Below are 8,284 nucleotides of genomic sequence, written 5' to 3' on the forward strand. Positions count from 1 at the left end.
TCCTAAATATATCAGCTTAAGAGGTTGGTCTCTTAGAGCTAAGTTAGGAAACCCTATACTTGTAGGAAAGTAATCCTTGTTAATGAATGTGTCCAGTCCTATTGATGTGTATAAATAGCCATAGAGAGAACTGGGAAAAACATACCAGAACTAATAAGAGTTTTCTTCTTCTCTGCTTGAGCTTTGTATATTCCGACCTATACGGTGATATATAAAATTGTTATTCCTTCCCGAGGATTCAACCTCGTTAAATACTTGTTCTTCTTGTGTGTATGATTGTGTTCTTGGCGATATTGAGATACCTCATAGTAGTAGTGCAAACCTAACGCTTCCGCAGGCTTTGGCGCAACAATTGGTATCAGATCAAGGAGACGCTCTTGGATACGGGTACTCGAATTGCAGATGAAGTGAAGGTATTTTTCCAGAAGATTGCTTGAGGTAATAGAAATCTCAAAGGTTCTGTTTTTTTATCTATATTTGGTTGTTTGTGAACAATGGTTGACGGGGACGAAGATCCGAATAATCCGTTAGGAGAACATTAGGAATACACAAATAAAGATAAAGAAACAAAAGAATAAATACTTCATTCACATAGATCACAACTCAAGGTAGAAATTTTACAGGAACCGATAACTTTGGTTTATGGAGAACAGATGTAATGGATGCTCTTGTTCATCTTGACCTAGAAGAAGCTCTAGAAGGTCAGCCAGTGGAGGTGTCTGAAAAACAATGGAACAAGATGAATAAATTATGACTTGCTTCAATACGAGGGTGTTTAGCAACTGCAGTAAGAGTTAATTATCAGTACGAGACTTCAGCTAAGGATCTCTGGAAAAAGCTAGAGAAGGAATACCTTGTGAAGAACGTGGCCAATATGATACATCTTAAAAGGAATTTGTATCGCTATAACATGAAGAGAGGTGCAACCCTAACCGAGCACCTAGATTCATATAATAAACTTCTTGCTGAGTTGGTTAACTACGATGAGAAGATCAACGACGAGGAACAAGCTTTGTGTCTGATAAACTCTCTTCCTGAAAAGTATGAACCCATGATTAAAGCATTAATGCACGACAAGGACAAGATGACATACGCAGAGGTCACTACAGCATTGCGTAGCGAGGAGTTCAGGAAGATGGATCGTGAAGACCTTGCAAGTGAAGCTAACAATGACTTGCTTCTTGCAAGAGGTCGTTCAACAGACAGGAGAAAGAAGACTAGTGTTTCTGCTTTCAATTTTCTCTATGGGTTTAGAATTTTGGAGGTTGGCTTTTTGCCACTCTGCTGGTGAGGGTCGTGAGGCCTAGGAGCCTTTCAAACGTGGAGTAAACAAACATGGTGCAAATGTGAATATTGGTTTACTCTGTCTTCTAGATAAACTGATAGTACTTCAGTAGAGGATTTTGAGTATACTATCTGTAACGAACACATGATATCGTCACTGGCGAGCATATTTATTTCAAGCTTATTATAGGGGCCGCATGGTTTATTATAGGGGCGGCATTGTGATAGTAATGTCCCTTTAGTTGGTTAGGGGATGTAAATTGACTAGATTACCCTTTTCACCTTAAATTAACAAAAATCAAATCAATTTTTATTAAACCTAATGAATCAGAAAAAATCAAATCAATTTTTTTTCATCTTCTTCTTCGTCTTCTCTTCTCCTCCATCAACCGTAACCTCCATTAAAACTGAACATTTCATCATCTTCGATTAATCGGCGATTTGAAAAATGTTTGGAAAAACCCAGTTAAGGTTTAGTTTATCGTGTTTGATTTTAAGTTAATTTTGTATCAAAAATTAGGATTTGTATGAAAATTGAAAATGAAATTTCTGGTTGCATGTGAGTTACGGTTGGTAATAACTCAAATACGAACCGTAACTGTAGATTAGGTTGATGTTACGGTTGGTTTTAACTCAAATACCAACCGTAAGTTCTTAGTTTTGAGAAATATGTTCAGTTACGGTTTATATTTGCATCATATTTATCAACCGTAATTGAGTTACGGTTTGTTACTCAAACAACCATACCAACCTTAAATAATCATGTGTCTTAAGAATTTATCAAATAATGATTCACGGTTCAAAAGTTAACACACCAACCGTAGAGTAGTTACGATTGGTCTCGATTCATTAGTTACCAAACGTAATTTAGTTACGGTTGTTTTCCAAATTTAATTACCAAACGTAACTGGTTTTACGATTGGATCTTCCCAAAATTTAACCAGTTACGGTTGGTATTCGATAACTTACGAACCGCAACTAAGAGTTACGGTTGGTCACGAGAAAAATTGCAACCGTAAGTTCTTTTGAAAATTTAAAAGTTTTGATTTTGTTACGCACTTTAGATAATTTTGAGCGAGAAAAAGCTAATAGGAACTGATTTAGAAGTATACGGGGTCACTGGAATCACTCATTTTGGTTGAGTGAATCAAAATCTAGGGTTTCACAAATATCACAAAAGTTTTTCTTTTTCTTCTCCTCTGAATTTTTTTTTTAACTGTAAAAATATGATTTTGTTTTGATTTTGAGTTAATATAAGTGAAATTTATCATTAACACTAAACTTGATTATCATCACTAAACTAGGTTATCAATAATGAGGGTTAATTTGTCATTTCCAATTTTTTTATAAGGGACACCTTGAATGATTATGTAATGATCCTTTTTGTCCTATTAGAATGTCGCCCCTCTAATAAACCATGTCGCCCTATAATAAGCTTGATTTGTTTCGTCTTTGTTGATGATGAATTTTTGATAGAGACGAGAATTGTAAAATCACCTCTACCCAGCAGCAGACAAATAGAAATATCATAATTTTGTATGTCACTGACCCGAGATCATAAATATAAAATTCATATTTTTACATTATATTTTACAAGAGAATTGAAATAAAAATCTACATGTTGATCTTGTAGCCTCTCCGTATATTTATGTAATACATTAGATCCTCGTGTAACTGAGCTTTCAATATTTTATATTATTTATATTGTATGACTCAATATCTTTCTATGTATTCAAAACTCACTCTGTTGAGACCTTAAGATACTATCGGTGCTTGTTGCGACACTTTCCAAAGGTTTTCCAACTATACATGATATATATGGTGTTACTACCTCTTTTTTTTGCTATATTCTCGAATAAAATAAATCTATGCTCCTAGATAAATTGCCTGCTAGTATATAGTGACTTATAATATTCCAATGCTATATTCTTAAATTGAATTCCTAAAAAGTATTTATATTTTCATCAAAATAAGTCACTAAATTGCATAATTCCTTGGAAATATTATATTATATTGTAAGGACTTATCTTGGTGGTTCTTATATTTCTCCATCCACATAACCAAAAAGATCAGTGGAGATCAAAATCGAATCAGATTGATCTTTCCACAATATATAATTGGTACAATCGAAGTTCTTATGTACAAAATTATCGATACTAGTGAAAGGTAAAGAAAACTTCAGGGAGGAACTATCAGAGTAGGAAGACGATGCGACAGAATGATTGAATGTTGCTCCCCATGGAATTTGAGTGAATTACGTCGGGGATTGTTGTTATTATTTTGAGACATGCTTCTCGTTGTTGGCATTACAGATTTTGACAAGAAATTAAAGTAAAAAATGCAAAGAAAAGTAAATCCGAAATCAAGAAAATCATTGATAATCAGAAAAAAACTTGAAATCAATATTGGATTGATTTAATGTTTAAATTGATAAGAAATAAGACTTAATGTCTAATTGATATCGATTTGAAAAAAAAGTGTTGAAATAGATTGAAAATCTATCAGATACCATGTCAGGAGATACAGAATAGTGATAAGTGCATAATTCATATGATTTTAGTGTCCATTCCATACTTGTTTTAGCTATTATTCTTGCATATTTTCGTATTATTACTCTTGTTTTTTCTTATTTTCCTCCAATAGGTGAATCATCCAAAAAGGAGCTACAAAGTGCTGAAAAGATCTAGGAAAAGAATTATTCCAAGAATCCAAGCGCCCGAGTCCAAGAGAAGTTGAAAAAGTGCGACGAAAAGGAGCAAAACGCTAAAAATCAAGAGAAGGGCCAAACACCGAGATTATATCATTCAAATTAAGTATTTCTCATCACCATCTTGAAGAGAATTGAAAGATAAAAACAATTTAAAAAGAATGAGGTCATTCCGAGTTCGTACGAAGAAGTTGTGGCCAAAACGAGTTTTTATCGAATACCGAAGACAGTAGGGTATGCGTACGGGTACGCATACCCTAGTTCCGAAAATTTCTGCTGGAATTTGAGGTACGCCTACGGGTACGCATACCTAGCAAGTATTAAAACGTGTATAAACTTCTTGGAAGCCTAAGGGCACGTTTGGGAACGTTATTTCGTTATTTTGGGTCGGGTTCTTGAACCGAACTAAATACGTGAAGACCAAGCAATGTAAACCTATAAAAAGGTGTTAGGTTATGTAAAATGATATCACATCATTAGGTCACGAAATTGTAAGTCTTGGAGAGAAGAAACATCGAAAGCTAGGGTTTCGGAGCGAATCTCAATCGTAACGTTATCTCTTAACTTTTCTCATATGTATATCATGGATGTTTCTACATCCATGAGTAGCTAAACACCTATTGATTGAGGATGAATTCTAAGTTGTAAACTTGATTTGATTTAACATATGAATCTATTTTGATTTCTTCATGTGATTATCGTTTGTATTTACTATTAAAATACTTATGATTGATTGATAGATTGTTTAGGTGGCCAATTAAATATATTTGTTAGTCTAATTTATTGCTAGTAAGGGTTAGAATATCTGTAATTGTTGAATAATTCCTTACACAAGTAGAAAACGTGAAACCTTGCACAGGCATTCTGTAAAGCGATCGCGTATAAACACAACCCTAACAAGTAGACCGAGCGTACTGAGTTTAACTACTATGATCAAACCTAAATTCACAAATCCTAAAGCATTAGATGAATTACATCTTGTAAGGCGTACCTCAAGGTGGTTCATACGAATATAATTTGGTAACTAAGCGTACCTTTTATCCAGTGATATAAGGAATTTTGGGAATAGCTAAGCGTACCTGTTATTCTACGGTTGGTGATAATCTATGGTTAATGACGAATAGATGAATATATTAACTCATTGACAGTTTATTAACGAAGAAGGATTCCTCGATCATATATCTCCCTATTGCATACAATTTAATATTTTCAATTGTTTTTATTTACTTTATTCAAATCTAAAAACACCCCCCCCCCCTTTTTGTGACATTTTGACAACTAAAACTCACTGCTCTTCATGGGAACGATTCTTACTTCCATTATATTACCAGTTAATTGTGTGGAAATAAGATTATTAATTTGTTGAGCCTACAACACTCATCAAATTTTGGCGCCGCTGCCGGGGAGCAGTCGGTAGCTTTAGTTGTTATTTATTTTAGTTTTATTGTTTTTAGAGTTTATTTTTTAGTTTTTTAATTTCGTTTTCTAGATTTTTGGTTTCAGGTACTTAATCTCTGGCACCGAAAGACTAAGAATACCAGAGGTGCGGTATTCAAACCCGTAAAGGAAAAGTGTTACAAGCACGTCCACAGTTGCAAGAAGAACCTTCTACATCAACAATGGTGAACAACAGTACAAACCCACCTCCTCCACATCAGGAGAGGAAGCTGCGAGAGTTGAAATCTCCATGCTTAGATACGCAACCACTGTGTATTACAATCACTAACCCAGTGGAGATGAAGTAGAATCTACTTCATCATCTACCAAAGTTCAAGGGACTTCCAGGCGAAGATCCGAATCTTCATCTTCGAAAATTTCAACAAAAGATGACAAGTCTTGGGCAAAGTAGCGAAGACAGCGATACAACATTGTTGCAAGCTTTTCAATTCTCTTTAATAGACTCAGCGGAAGAATGGTTATATAACCTTCCTCCAGGGAGTATTATAACATGGGCGGAGATGAAAAAGCTATTTTTAGAGAAATATTTTCCTGCTTCTAAGGCAGCCTCTGTTCGTAAGGAGATTGGTGCCATACTTCAGATTATTGGGGAATCTCTTTATGAATACTGGGATAGGTACAAAAATTTGGTGGCGAGTTGTCCTCACCACAACATATCTCCAACACTCATCATTCAATATTTCTATGAAGGATTACTTCCAGAGCAACGAAATTTGATTGATGCAGCTGCTGGTGGTTCACTTACTGAGAAGACAATCTCGCGGGAAACTAGTTTAATTGAGAGTATGGCTTCGGATGCTCAACAATTTTACACCAGAAATAACTCAAATGTCAGGAGAGTTATCAATATGGAAGAAACTTCACAATCAGAGCAACGAATGAACAACATAGAGAAGGTAGTACAAAGGATGGCAGCTGTGATCATTCCTTCATATGAAGATGAAGCTGAGGTAAATGATATATTTCCTAACCAGAGGCCCAGATATGATCCATATTCTAATACTTATAATCCTGGTTGGAAAGATCATCATAATTTCAGTTATGCTAACAAGCAAGCTGCAACTCCTAATCCATATACAAGACAGGGTGGTTTTCAAAACAGTTTCAGCAACCACAACAACATCAAGAACAGAATACAGATTCATCTGTAGACGAAAAGCTCAATAGCATCTTGCGAACTATGCAGAGTTTTGTTTCCTCTAATGAGGGTCTTAAGGAAACATTAATGAAAAATCAACAAAAGAATGATGCTGCCATTAAAGATTTGCATATTCAGATTGGGTAATTAGCAACGGATATGAATCTTATGAAGGCTCATGCGTCTACAACACTCCCATCACAACCTTTCGTGAATCCAAGAGAGAGCGTTAATGCAGTCACTCTAAGAAGTGGGAGACAAACTGAAGAGCCACATCAACAAAAAGAGGTTAGTAACGACATCGAAAAGAAAGTAGAAGAGGAAACCGTCCCAAAGTAAAATCCAACCTCAAACGGCCAACCTAAGGACACGGTTCCCACTTTTACCATACCACCTCCTTTCCCTAGTCGTTTTGCCAAGTCGAAGAAGCAAACTCATGACAAGGAAATCATGGATATTTTCAGTAAGATACACATCAACATTCCAATTATTGAGGCCATCAGAACCGTACCCAGGTATGCCAAGGTTTTGAAGAATTTGTGTACAAGGATAGGTTGATTGCTAATGAGATCACTCAGTAGGGGAAAGTTCTACATCTATGTTACTTAATAAGATTCCTACAAATTGTGAAGATCCTGGAGGCTTCACAATTCCCGTCACCATTGGTAACCGACGATTTGAGCGTGTTTTGCTTGATTTGGGAGCTTCCATATATAAGTGTTATGTCAGCCGATGTTTATGATTCTTTGAATCTCAGACCTTTAAAAGAGACAAAGATTACTATTCAATTGGCTAACAAGTCCAATATATATCCTAAGAGAGTCGTGGAGGACGTGTTAGTTCAAGTGGATCAGTTAATATTTCCGGTTGATTTCTACATTGTGGATATGCACAATGAAGATAATTGTTCATCTACTTCGTTACTTATTGGGAGACCGTTTATGAAGACTGCAAAGACGAAGATAGATGTTGATAGTGGTGCACTCACTATGGAATTTGATAAGGAGATCATACGGTTCAATATTTTTGAAATCATGCGTTATCCTAGTGATGTTCACTCCGCTTTTTCTATTGATGTTATTGGTTCGTTAGCACAACAAATGCTTGATTTGAATAGTGAAGATGAACTTGGAGTTGTGCTACGGAATATCATTGATTTGGACATTCATGGACAACCGAACCTGGACGTTGAGATATCCAAAGAACTGGTGGAGATGTGTGGTGCATTAACAGCACTACAAGAAGCTAAACAGGGTAATATTTCTTATATTTCTTTACCCGTAACTAATGAGGTTCCTTTACCTTTTATTGTGCAGGCACTGAAACTAGAATTGAAGCCGCTTATAGACCACCTAAAGTACACGTACTTAGGTGACAAAGAAGAACTTCTGGTGATGATTGCAAAGAACCTCACCCCAATACAAGAAGAACGTCTACTTAGGGTTCTAAAAGAGCACAAAACGGCTATTGGTTGGACAATTTCTGATACCAAAAGCATTAGTCCATCCATGTGCATTCATAGAATCCTAATGGAAGATGATTTTAAGCCAGTACGTGATGCTCAGCGTAGGCTTAACCCCCAATGATGGAGGTCGTGAAGAAAGAGATCCTCAAATTGCTAAGTGTGGGAGTAATTTACCCAATTTCTAACAACAAATGGGTTATCCCGGTTCAAGTGGTGCCAAGAAATCAGGTGT

The sequence above is a fragment of the Papaver somniferum genome, chromosome 9 (assembly GCF_003573695.1).
Source record: "Papaver somniferum cultivar HN1 chromosome 9, ASM357369v1, whole genome shotgun sequence".
NCBI lineage: Eukaryota > Viridiplantae > Streptophyta > Magnoliopsida > Ranunculales > Papaveraceae > Papaver > Papaver somniferum.